This window comes from Leuciscus leuciscus (assembly GCF_965113295.1).
Source record: "Leuciscus leuciscus genome assembly, chromosome: 3".
Classification (NCBI taxonomy): domain Eukaryota; kingdom Metazoa; phylum Chordata; class Actinopteri; order Cypriniformes; family Leuciscidae; genus Leuciscus; species Leuciscus leuciscus.
Genome location: NC_138727.1, coordinates 59,657,985 through 59,670,813, shown reverse-complemented (window position 1 = coordinate 59,670,813; position 12,829 = coordinate 59,657,985). Strand labels below are relative to the sequence as shown.

Genomic DNA, 12,829 nt, shown 5'->3' with positions numbered 1-12,829 from the left:
CAGACTAGAGAGGGGGTTTGATCACAGGGTAATCTCAGTAATTTAATCAACACGCAAGCCAGGTGACCTGCCTTTCGTTACAGTCCCCCCTTGGTGAGTTGGCAGGGCGTGGATGGGCCTGGTCGAGTCACCACGGTAACAACGGTCAGATGGCAGGTGCATGAATGGGAGGAGGCTGCGAAGGGGTTGCTAAGACTGAGGGTTTAATTCGATGAGGTCGTCAGCATTCTCTGGTGGGGCGTCATCCTTCCGAGGGTTTCTCCGGAAGCCTACGGAGACTGCCTCGGTGAGCTTGGTTGTGGAGGTTCGGATTGCGTTGATTCTTCGGTACAGGACATAGGCCAGACCCAAGGTGAGGGCATGTCCGAGGATGATGGAAATGCACAGTGCAGTGTCAGCCAAGCTTGGGCAACAGGTGAAGTGTTCAGGATGGGTAGTCGAGATAAGGCCTGAAGGGCTGAGTCCAGTGGGGCTATATCGATGACTTGTGACCCCCCTTTTGCAATCCAATCTTCCAGTTCTGGATCTAGCGTGAAATTGCGGTCCCTAAAGAAAGATGGGATCTCTAGCTCGGCTTGGTACTCTTCGCTTGGGAGGTTGTACAAGGCCAGGTCATCTAGGTGGAGGATGGCTCCTCGTGGGACTTGAATCCACATGCTTTGGTTAAGCAGATTGACACGTGTAGCAGTGTCGTGTTGGTCATAAGTCAGTGTCGCCGACCTCACTGGAGTGTTCACGAGCCATCGGTTTCCTACAATTTCGGCTTGGGTCTCGGTGACTTGGTTGCGGGGTTTAGCATCAGCCGGGCAACATGCGTCGTTGGCTAGTTGTTGTAGGCCACAGATTCCATCTGTATTATCTCTGAGGAAAGGTTTGCTTGGACAGAGATAGTGAATGTCTTTTGTGAGGGTGCACATGTGCAGGTTAGGGGCGAGGTATAGCTGTGGGTCGCTGTCATGATAAGCTACAACCTCGGGAGTCCGTACCTTGAACTGGGTGTTACTCTGCCAGAATCCAATGTTGACAACGTCTTTGAGTCGGTAGATTCGTCTTGATTCTATAATGGGCAAGTTGAGGAGGAAGCCCACCTCCCTCTGTGCGGGGTCAACGTACAGTGGAATGGCGCTGCCCAAAGAGTAGGCAAGATGGGTTTGTATTGGATCAGTGGGTGTGGTGGTGGCGGAAGCCAGCACGGCTTGTACAAGGCTCAGGGGGATCAGATATGGCGGGATCCTCCCCATGGCTAAGCTGTCCATGGAGGAGCTTATTTCTCGGAGCATGTCGGACATTAATGCGGTGACCAACTGAGTTTGGGCAAAGTCATTCTGGAAGACTGTGAACAGCTGTTTCATGGAGCTCACAGTTTGGTTCAGCATGACACTATGCGTGTTAAGGATGGTGACTGTACCTCTCAGTGTCCTGCCTATGGTGGTCAGGGATGCGCTTTGTGTGGTGAGTTGATCTTTCAACTGTGGAAGTTCCGTCTGGATTTCTGCTACATGTCTTCGTACCGTGGCTATGTTCACGGCGTTGACACTGGACATACCAATGTTGAACAGTGTGCCTACAGCAGCAGCGGCTCCGAGCAGCGCTCCTAGGAACCTTTTGGGACGTCTGTTGTGTCCACTCAGTTCGGCCTGGGTGAGAGTCATCTTTTCAAGTTGGTTCAGCATGTGGTGGATGTCAGCTTCAGCATGGTCGAGGGCGGTTTCTGTCCATCTGGCACCTGCCCAACTGTATTGGGCGACTGCCCTCGGGTAGTGTGCACGGTAGACGTTTCGAGGGTCGAGTCGCACGTACACTTTCTGTGTGTGGGTTCGGCAATTTGTGATAAGCAGTCCGGGCTGCTCTCTCAACACAATTCCCGAGGCTGGCCCTGGTGAGATGACATCGGGTGGTGGCTGGCCTCTGGTCGACTGAAAGCACATGATGGCAATCCACACCAGCATCCTGTTACAGGCAAGAGAGAGAGAGGTATGGATGAGAAGGGGAAAGAAAGAAGGCACAGATCAGCAAGGGTTGTCCCGGGTTGGATGGAACAGTCTTCTTTTCCTGTAGGGACGGCGGTTGAGTTTAGCTCGTTGTGGGCATCTCCTGTCTGTCCCTGCTAGTGGCCACATGTCTCTTGATCTGATTGCGGTGGACCCATTTGAGAACTGGTTCTCTTGGTCCCCGTTTAAGCTGGATTTGGTATGCTACGGGGGAGAGTTTGTTCACAATTTCATGAGGTCCAGTCCAGTGGGGCAGAAACTTTTTTGACAGCTGCTTGGGTGGCAAGGCGAAACTGTAATACAGGACTTTGTCGCCCACGCTGAGTTCTTGGTGTGATGCCTTTCGATTGTAATATGCTTTCTGGCCGTCAGCGCTGGTTTTCAGGTGTTGCTGGGCGAAAGCGAAAGTTGTTTTCAAATGTTTATGGAGCTCATCCAGATATTGTGAAGTGGTATAGGCGGTGACGAGGTTGTGGTCTCCTGGTTGGTACAACAGGTGTAATGGCAGGGTCATCTGCCGCCCAGTCATGAGTTCAAACGGGGGTACCCGTGTTGATTCCTGTGGGGTGGCTCGGATGGCCATCAGCACCAGGGGAAGTTTCACATCCCAGTCTTTCTGATTAGCCGTCACATACTTTCTCAACATGGCGACCACCGTTCTGTTAGATCTTTCTACCTGTCCAGATGAGATCGGATGGTGACTGATGTGAAGTTTAGCTTGTACCCCTAGAACTCTCCAGAACTTTTGCATGATCTCCGCGGTGAAATGGGTACCTCGGTCTGAGTTGACTCTTAGTGGCAACCCGAATCGGGAGAAGATGTGGTTCATCAGGAGATATGCCGTTGTTTGGGCGGTGTCGTTAGGTGCTGGCAAACACTCTACCCACTTGGTAAATTGGCACACCATCGTGAGAAAGTACTTATTGCCTCTTGATGATCTGGGCAGAGGTCCTACCCAATCAACACGCATTATTTTCGAAGTACCTGTGACAGGTCAGTTGTGGCTGCTGGGGTTCGGGTGTTTCCGGCGTTGCAGCAGGTGAGTTGTCAGAGCAGTTTTGACATGCCGCCAAGCCGTTACCTAGAGCAGACTTGTTATTCTGTGCATATCGGGCCTCGACATTTCGTCCTTGGAGAGCCATTAGCCATGTAGCTATGTGTGAATTGCTGACCACGCCATCGCGGATTCGCTGGCTGTTGAGGAACATTACGGGCTGGTGGCACGTCTCAATGATAACTTTTTGTGCTCCAATGTAATTGGAGAAGCGCTGGATGGCCCATACTGTACAGAGCAAAGCTTTTTCACAGTCTGAGAATTTACATTCTGGAGGGAGAAGTGTTTTACTGGCATATGCGACCACCTTTTTGTCTTGGTCGTGTTGTTGGTATAGGCCAGCACTGAGACATTGGTCTGAAAACCCTGCTTCCAGGTGGAATTCTTTTTGCGGATCGGGGTAAGCAAGGCATGGAGCTGTGCATAAATGTCTTTTTAGTTGTGCCATGGCGTGTTCCTGAGCGTCTGACCAGACGAATGGGCAGTCCTTCTTTAATAGAGTTGTTAGAGGTCTGGCGATGTCTGAATAGTTTTCGATGAACTGTCGAGAGTAGTTGCATACCCCTAGAAAACTTCGTAATTCAGAGGTAGTGGGAGGTTTGATGTTTTGAATGGCATGAATACGGTTTGATTGTGGTTCAATGCCATGGGGTCCAATGAGCAGGCCCACGTAGTTGACTTTTGTGCGACACCACTGTCCCTTGTGGAGGGCTATTTTGGCGCCGGCAGCGGATAGCTGGTTCAAAACATAGTCTATTTCTTTGAGGTGGTCGGCCACCGTCGTGCTTTTCATTAGCACATCGTCGACGTAAATCAGGTTACCTCTCATCCTGGCGTCTGGGCAGGCTTTGTTCAGGAAGATGTTGAACTCAGCTGGTGAGTTGGCATACCCAAACGGGCACCGGTTGAAGGTGTACTGGCGGTTGCTGAATGTAAATGCCAGCTTGTGCTGGTCGTCCGGGTGCACTGGAATGGTCCAGAATCCCGAGGCCACATAGAGTGTAGAGAAGATGGTGGCTCCTCTGAATTTATAAAGGACTTGTCGTAGTCTTTGGTGGTCTGCATCCTCCTGGAGTGCATCAGCATCCTGTAGAATTTGTTGCACTTGAGATTCGAAACCTTGGTACGGTTCATCTGTTGGCTTGTCATCAGTCGGGTTGGTTTTAACAGGCATGGCAGGTGCATCAGTCTCACTGACCGGCTGGTGGGAGACTGTGTACACTGCGAGGTGTTGATCCTCTGTCAGCTCCGTTCTGCACACATGGTGTTTGGCCACCGACATGACAGATGTGATGGCAATGAATTGGAAGGGTGTTGTGAACAATGTGTTGTCAGTATGTCCCTCAGGTATCAGTGCAGGTGGAATGGGCCCAATGACGGGTAATATCAGGTCAAAGTCATGAAAGTCGTGGCTGACTAGCCATCCCAGGCGGTAGGCTTTTGGGATGCTGATGTCAGTTGCTGTGCAATTGTTGAACAGAATATATACTACCCGAGATGACACTTGATGACACTGGGTGAGTCAGAGTTCCACACATTCAGGTGAAGGTTGGAAGAAAGCCAGTGTGTGGTTTAGGGTTTGGCCCTGTCGCAGGTTGAGCCGCACAGCGACTCCTTTAGTGTAAGCAGGTACCACCGTTCCCTGTTCGTTGATGAGAGTGCAGACTTCAGGGATGGTCTGCCCTGACAGTAGATTGTCATGACTGATGGGAACAGGTGGCTGCGAAGTCAATGGAGCCCATACAACCTCATTAAACATGTCCACATGAGCCTTGAGGCGAATCAAGATGTCTGCTCCAATGTAGACGTTGTGGGCTGGATCTTCCAGGATCAGGAAGTAATGGGTTAAGTACCGGTGATTCCATTTCAAGTTCAAGGCACAGATCCCTTTGGCAGATGTCATTGAGGATGGATCTGAGTTCAAAGGGAAACGGGTGCGTTTGCTGGTATAGGGCAGGTCTGGAGTCTTTTCAATGATTGCATTGAATAGTGAGAGACTGATTGCTGAGTTGTCTGCCCACAGTGCCAGGATAATGTCTGTTGTGTTTATATCCTGCAGCTGTAGGTCAGTGTTTACTTGGGGGCAGTAGTTATCAGAGTCTTGTGTGGTTCTGAAAGTGCAGAGTAGCGAACTTGAACTCTGCTCAGCTGTTGTGACTGTGTTCTCCTGGCTGGCTGAGGGAATTCCTGTGAACCCTGTGACCTGACAGTCTGGTTTAATGGATTTGTGAGGCTGAAGGGGGAGGGGTTCATGCACTTGAGCCCAAACCTGGAGGTGCTTGAAGTCTAGCAAGGGTTCAAAGCGGTCCAGCAGGTCCTTGCCTATGAGGAATTGATAAGTGTTCATTGGATAAATATAGACTGGATGGACTATGCTCATAGGACCAATTGCCAGGTGAATGGGAGCTGCGTTTTTTAGCTGGATGTCATTTTGGCTGTATGACTGCACATTCAGCTCACAAGTGTGGAATTTCAGAGTTCGGTTTTGTCTTTGAGCTTCAAATTTGAGTTTCTCAAATAGTTGACCAGAAATTAGTGTGAGATCAGAGCCGGTGTCCAGCAGGGCTTCGAGCTGCATTTCCTTTTCCAAGGTAATGGTTAAGTAAAGTTTTCGTGCCATTCCTCTCTCAATTAGATTCCCGAGGAGTTTTGGTGTTGGGTCTTGTGTGTTGATTGACAAACAGTGAGGGTAGGTATCGGGTGGCTCGTTGTGGGTGCAGATCACCAAGACAGCACTGTCTGGTACTTTGTTGTGAGAGCTGCTGTAGTCCTGTTCAGGAAGTGTTGTTGTCAGCTGGAGTGAGTGAGAAGTGTCAGTTGGTGATGCAACAATGAGTTCATTAGTCTGTGGCTGACAAACAGTGTTCTGATGGGCAGTCAGCTGGAGTGAGTCAGAAATGTCAGTTGGTGATGCAACAATGAATTCATTAGTCTGTGGCTGACAAACCGTGTTCTGATGGGCAGTCAGCTGGAGGGAGTGGGTGGAGCTGTCATTCAGTGATGTGGCAGCGAGGTTCGTAGGTTGCGGTTTATCAACAGTGTCAGGTGGGCTGTCAGCGGAAGGAGCGTTGGGAGTGGCGTTGGTTTCAGGCATGTGGTTTAGTCATGCAGTGTCTGGTTTATCTTTGTCTTCCTTGTGAGGTTTCTTTTGGAGAAACTCTCTCAGTATGCTCAGAAGTTCTGCCGCTTCAGCCGTGGCTGCCCCGTTTTTGTTGGAGGTTCGTTCCAGCTTGTGTCGTGTCGAGAGGGGTCCCTTGGTCGGTTCTCTGGGCTTGTTGTTCGGGGAGATTGGGGTCGACTTCTTCTGGGGCGTCGGTCGGCATCCCAGCTGCCTCCTCCCTTTTGGTTGTGGGAGAAGCGATGCCGGTCCCAGGATCCCCCGAAGCGGTCGTTTAGCTGTCTTGGGCGTGCACCCCCTCCTTGTCCGCGCTGACCTCTGTTGGGTTGGAACGGCCTGGCGTCTTTGTTGACGGGTCTGTACCTGGGGGGTTGTGCGCCCTCTAAAGTCAGTTCTGGAGAGGGCTCTGAAACAGGGCAAACCGTGGGGTATTTTACAGTTTTATCAGACACAGTTTTTTGTTTGACGTAGGCTTTGTGAGCCAGGTCACGTAATTGTTGAATCGACATGGTCCGCGGGCAAACAAGGACGCCCAGATGCGCACTTTGGCTTGGATGGAGATTCCGCAGGAAGAGGGTTTTGAAATTGACATCTTCCTCCATGTCCGCCTCATTCCTTGGACCGAAGTATGCTTGTCGCAGGCGGCCGTAGTAGGCCTGCGGGGTTTCCAGTCGAGCTTGTTTGAGGTCCATTGCCGTGGTTATGCCTTGGTCTGACTCGGGATCAGAGAATTCGCGGATCAGTGCTTGTTGTAATTGTGTGTTATTCATCTTGACAGTCTCTGGCTGACAGTCTAGAAAGCTCCTCACGTCACGCCCTGACGTGATCCGGAGGAGATATAACTTGTCCCAAGTAGTGACGTTGGCCACAGTTTGTAGGTGGAAATCAATGTCCTGTAGGTAAGAGTGCACGTCGCTGCCCCCTGCTGGATTTGGGTTGAACGTAGGAATGTTTCTTGCCAGCTTGTCCAGTTCTTTAGATGCTGTGACTGGTGGCTCGCCCCTCCGGGACGGGGTCCTTCCTTTGTTCGGCAGGTGGGAAGTTGTCCTGACGTGGGCTTTCCTCTTCCTCTTTAGCTGTAGAAGTTCGGCTGTGGAGTGCCGGTTCGCCGGGAAGGGGAAACGGGGTGATGTTTGTTTCCTCTTCCAGGTCAGTTTGGAATTTGTAAGAATGTTTGAGTTCTCTGTGGACAATGTCAAGTTCGTATTTAAGATCTTGTCTTTGTTGGACAAGCTCGTTAATTTCAGCTCGGGCTCTTTGCAAATGTTTCTCACAAGCCTTAGCTTTCGCATCTCTGTCTTTCAATTCAACATTGGCTCTTTCCAACAACGCCTCGCCACGGGTTAGTTTGTCATTGAGTTCTTTCGCGGTTCGTTTCTCCGCCTGCAATCTTTCGCCGGTTTCCGTGCGCAGATCCTCCAGAGCCTTTTGCAGTTGTTCCACTTCCTTTTGTAGCTTTGGGCGTGTTTCCTCCTCAGTTTCGGCCTCCAGTAGGAGATCCTCCAGACGTGTTTGTGCCTCGTCCTTTTGTTTGCAGGCCTCCTCCAGCTGAGTTTTTAGTCCAGTGTTTTCCTTTTCCAGCTTGGCGTTATCCTCCTCCAGCAAACGTGCCTGGGCCACCAGGTAGTGAGAGAGACTTCCGATGATGCGACTCCATTCTTTTGAGCTGTAAGCCTGCGTGGGGTCCTGGGACATGAGCTGGTCCACGTTGGAGTCCAGTTCCTGCCGGGTCAGGAGTTTTAGGTCGCCGAAGTCTTTGGGTAGACAGCCGGTTGTCATGGCGCTTAACCATGCCTCCAGATCATTCCAATGAGCCGCAGGGCTGGATGAGCGCGACATGTTGACTCACTGTAGGCAGAGGAAACACAACACACACACACAAAAAGGGGCCCTGCAAGCTGTCTTGAGGCTAATGGGCTATAGTACGGTGTACCGTCTATAGAACCTTTGGGCTAACTGACTTTAGACAGTTAGGCGGGTCAGCATAGGACCCGAAATTGAGACTGCCCAGTCGTCACTCTATTACTTAGCCTTTTGGGGTCTCGTTGGTGAGCTGGAAAACAAGTCACAACAGAACATGCAAGGCACGAGTGCGAGAGGATTGAAGGGGGAGGAAGAAACAAAAAAAATTAAACAAAGATATCACAGTGAGAATAAACCTGAGTGATTTGATCTGTGCTGCAATTTGAACAATAATAGCACAGAGGCTGTGTCTTAGGGAGAAAGAGGTAAACCCAAACACTTAGAAAGTGTAGGCGGGGGAATATTTAAGACTATGTGGCTTATAATGAGAGGCAGAGGGTTTTTTTTTTTATCAAAGTTCAGTTGACCTGAAGTGGACTGAGGTAACCAGGGTAACCTGGCGTGGCAGGAACTGCCTATAGTTTGTGCAGCGGTCCCAACAATTGGCTGTTGCGTCGGCTTGGTGGCTGACACTCCGAAGCACCAGATTGCTGATGTCACTTACTGCGTGCCGCAGCCAGTGGCAGAGATGAGAGAAACTCAAGAGTCACTGCACGATCAGGGTCAGTAACGTCAGTTGGCAGACTCACCCACAGAGGTCGAACCGGGACTCCTCTAGTCCACTGCAGGTGCTGAGATTCTTGCCTGGAAGCAGAAGAACCGAATTAAGAGGTGTATGGTCTTTGTCAATTAAAAGTGAAGCAGAAGGAGGTTAGTGGTACCCCAATGCAGGTGGAAACAGGAGAAAGGGTGCAGCAGACCGCTGTAGTGGGTTAATAGAGCCTCTAGGGGGCACTCTTCCTCTCCGTGGTTCACCTTAACGTTGGACACACTTAAATTTCAAGTCGAAATTAGTTTAAAAATCAAATTCAAATAAACCTGGGGAGATTAACAGAGAATTTGAATGATTATTTATAACAATCAAACAACACTTAAGTTATTTTGTGATGATTATAAACTAATCATTCGAGGGCAGCATACATGAAATGAATTTCAGCAGAGTAAATTTGTAGAAAGCTGATAGCTGACTTGGGAAGGGAGCTTCCACCTGGGGGCGCTGTGTTTCTCAGGAGCTATGATGACTTGACTGTGATAGTGGGAGTAACCACATTAATTTGTTTCAATTTCAAATCAAATCTAAATACAATGTTTTTGCAGAGAAATGGAATGATTTCTAATAATTATCACAATAGCACTGAAGTTATTAGTAAATTATTAAATCAAACAAAACAGGACAGAGTCATCGAGGCAGATAGAAATGGAAACAGAGCAGAGCAGAGTGAATTGATATAGCTGATCTGGAAGGGTGCGGCCACAAGGGGCGCTGTTCTCCCTCCGTGTGAACAATCAATGTTTTTGGAGTGAGGAATTTTATAATTCTAAGTTGTTGTTTTTTACACTTCTGGAGATCAAACTCAGAATAAAATATCTCAGTCCAAAATAAAAAGGTTGTTTTAACTAACTTTAGCAAGCCGTAGATGCAAATATGTGTTTAAACAGCTTATTAGATAAACACCGCCGTGAATTTTGAGGAAACAAAATCGAGACGGAAACAATGAACGGCAGGTCTTATCTGCCGTTGACCACACGATGGCGGTGTTGCGATCAGCGGAACAAAATCACAAGTTAGTAATTTGAAACTGATATGCACCTATAGAGATTGCTTCAGCAATCGCAGTTTTCACACATGCAGACTTTTGCAAACACAAAAACCACACTGCAAAATAAATTACAAGGAGATCGCGGCGGATCTCGTGTGCCTGGTCTGTACAGACACTGAAACGGGGTTCTCTTACGAGAGGTCTCTCGTACTGCGTAAGATATCTTACGCTAGGGGAAAATCCTTTTCCGCGAGATATTGAAGCCAAAAATTATCCTTAATTTTGTAATAATGCAAAACGCGTTGCAGCAGCAATGCAGACATAGGCGAGACAGCTCGCGCGCCTATTGGCTGCTCTGCGGCAACTGCAGCAGCCTATCGAGCGAGGCCTGGCGTGACGCCAGACCCAATCAGGGCACTTCGCGCCCGCTGCGTCACGTCCCGCCGAAATGGGCGTGGTCTAGGCCTATAAATATCGCTCGCAGGCAGCTATTATCTGATTTTTCATCCTTCAAGCGAAGCACACGCATCGCTGGAGCTGGATTAGAAGCCGCGCCGTCGAGAGAGAGCACCTTCAGCGGGACGAGTCACTGAAGTCGCTGGCCGCGCCGCCTTCCTGCCTTCCTGCTGCGCTTTCCGGCGCTTATATCCTTCTCTTTTATTTGCACTGTATTTCTGTGTGTGTGTGTCGCCGCCGCGACACACATTTTCTAAAAGAGCTAGCGTCTTTTTAAAGATGCCTTCCTGCGGCTCGTGCAGAGCCACACTCAGCGACGGGGACCGCCACGTGATCTGCGTTTCCTGCCTGGGTGAGGAACATGCAGCTCTCGCGCTCGCTGACGGCGGATGCCCTCACTGCGAGCTGATGGCAATGGCGACTCTGAGGACTCGCCTAGCCGTCTTCACCGAGACTGCTCCCCCGCCCGCCGCGGCGTCGCGCCGTAAAAAGCGCCGTGCCCAGCGGGCCCCGGAACCCTCCCTCAGCCGCCAAAGCTCGCCGGTTCGCCCGCTTGCTTCCCCGGCTTCTTCTGTTTCGCTTCCTGACGGACAGCGGCCGCCGTCTGCCGCCGCTTCCGTTGATATCGCGGATGAGGAAGCCCTGCTGGGAGAGGATGATTCCTGCTCTATCCTGGCGTCAGGCAGTGAGGATTGGGCGGGCTCTGAGGACCCCGCACCCCCTGCCCGCACTTCGTCAGGCAAGAGAGCTTCTATTGAGACGGAACTCATGCGAGTACTCGCACAGGCCGCGGCGAGCCTCGGCCTCGAGTGGTCTTCGCCTGAGCAGCCCGCTCACAACCGGCTGGATGGATTTTTCCTGCCTGGGGAGCGCGCTTCGCCTGTGTCCAGACCGGCGCCTTTTCTTCCTGAGTTACACGAAGAAGTCGCCAAGTCCTGGAGCGCCCCCTATTCTGCTAGAGTGCGTCCTGCTGTTTCTTTGGCATTCTCCGCCGTTGACGATGCCAAGAACAGAGGATACCTCTCGCTGCCGCCGGTTGAAGAGGCGATAGCGGCCCACTTATGCCCGCCCTCCGCTGGACGGCGCGCTAAGCCGGCCCTACCCTCTAAAGCTTGCCGCACGACGTCGAGCTTGCTCCACCGCGCTTTCTCCGCCGCCGGGCAAGCTGCGTCAGCGTTGCACACCATGGCAACGCTCCAGATCTTCCAGGCCGATCTCCTCCGTAAGCTGGATGAGGAAGGACCTGACGCGATCTGTGTGCCGGACTTAAGGAGTGCCACGGACCTCGCTCTTCGTGCTACTAAGTCCGCAGCGCAAGCCATTGGACGGACTATGGCTTCTCTCACCGTATCTGAGAGACATCTCTGGCTGACGCTCTCGGAAATGGCCGAGTCTGAACGCACCGCGTTCCTCGACGCCCCGCTTTCCGCCACAGGCCTCTTTGGATCCTCCGTCAAAGATTTCGCGGAGAGATTCGCAGAGGTACAGAAAGCGTCTCAGGCCATGAAGCACTTCCTCCCGAAGCGCTCCAGCTCTGCAGCAGGCCGTGCGAAACCGTCTGCTCAGAGCTCACAGCCACAGCCACCGTCCACTGCCTCCACTTCACAACGCCGCCAGGCCAGAAGCGCGAGACCGCGCTCCCGCTCATCCGGTCGCCGCCCCGCAGGACGCGGCTCGCGACCTAGGATCACGGTGAAGCCCGAGGCCCCGAAGTCGTCCTAGCACAGCTAGGAAAACGACGGTGTTCCAGTCCCGCTGCGGCCGGACTCACACCAAAGCTATTCGCTCGTTCAGTTCCAGAAAATGTGACTGTTCCAGTGTTTTCTGCAGCCAACAAGTCGGTTCTGTCACCCGCTTGCCTGCACACAAATGCCGTTTTCACGGCTACCCAGATAAATCCCCAAAAGAGTGTATTTTCTGGTGTCCCGGCCACGGCCGATGGTGTTTCGTGTGTAGTAAGAATGCCCACTGCCCAGTGCCCATCCCTACACATAAGCACAGCCCGTCACACAGGGCTCGCGCACATAAAACCGACTCAGATCGGTTGCGCTTCAAACATGGTGAACGTGCCCACTACCCAGTGCCCACTAACACCACGTTATGCATGTCTCACGGTTTCTGTAAAAACGAAACCAACGTGCACTCGCTTCACGCAAGCGAACGATGTTTTCGGTGTGATAAATGTGCCCGCTGTCCCGCGCCCACATCAACACATAGACATGACAGTTCCCACGGGAACCGCCCAGCCCTCCCCCTCGCGGTTAACCACCGTAGAGGAGTCGAGCGCGGGCAATCTGCCCGCTGTCATCAGCGCGCCCCATGCCTCAAATGTCACGAGCGACACGCTTGTGTTACAGCACACCGAAGCTTCTCCATCGCTGAGCGAGCGGAGCGCGCTTCGTATTCGACCCCTAGCTATCCATGCAGACGCATGGGCAAAGCTACCCGGGGTTTCGAAGTGGGTGCTGAACATTATAGAAAGAGGCTATTCGCTGCAGTTTCGCCGACGCCCTCGCCGCTATGTGGCGCGCGTCGAGACCACGGTAAAAACAGAAGTAGCACATCTACTTCGAGCCGAAGTGACGAAACTATTGAGCAAAGGGGCCATAGAACCTCTCTCTCAAGATCAGAGCGAGGGAGGGCTATA

At 51.6% G+C, this 12,829-nt stretch overlaps 1 protein-coding gene and 2 long non-coding RNA genes across 3 annotated transcripts in view; all 3 read left to right on the top strand.

Moving 5' to 3' along the window:
- LOC309493708 (B-cell receptor CD22-like) overlaps positions 1–12,829 on the top strand; it is a 273,995-nt gene that overhangs the window by 131,753 nt on the left and 129,413 nt on the right. The gene's annotated exons all lie outside the window — the stretch shown is intronic.
- Positions 1–12,829, top strand: part of LOC309493992 — a 138,752-nt gene that overhangs the window by 118,665 nt on the left and 7,258 nt on the right. The window lies entirely within an intron of this gene.
- LOC309493957 lies at positions 4,132–6,864 on the top strand. The gene is made up of 3 exons (XR_014204134.1): positions 4,132–4,453; positions 5,331–6,277; positions 6,733–6,864. It is a non-coding gene; the product is annotated as an uncharacterized lncRNA (long non-coding RNA).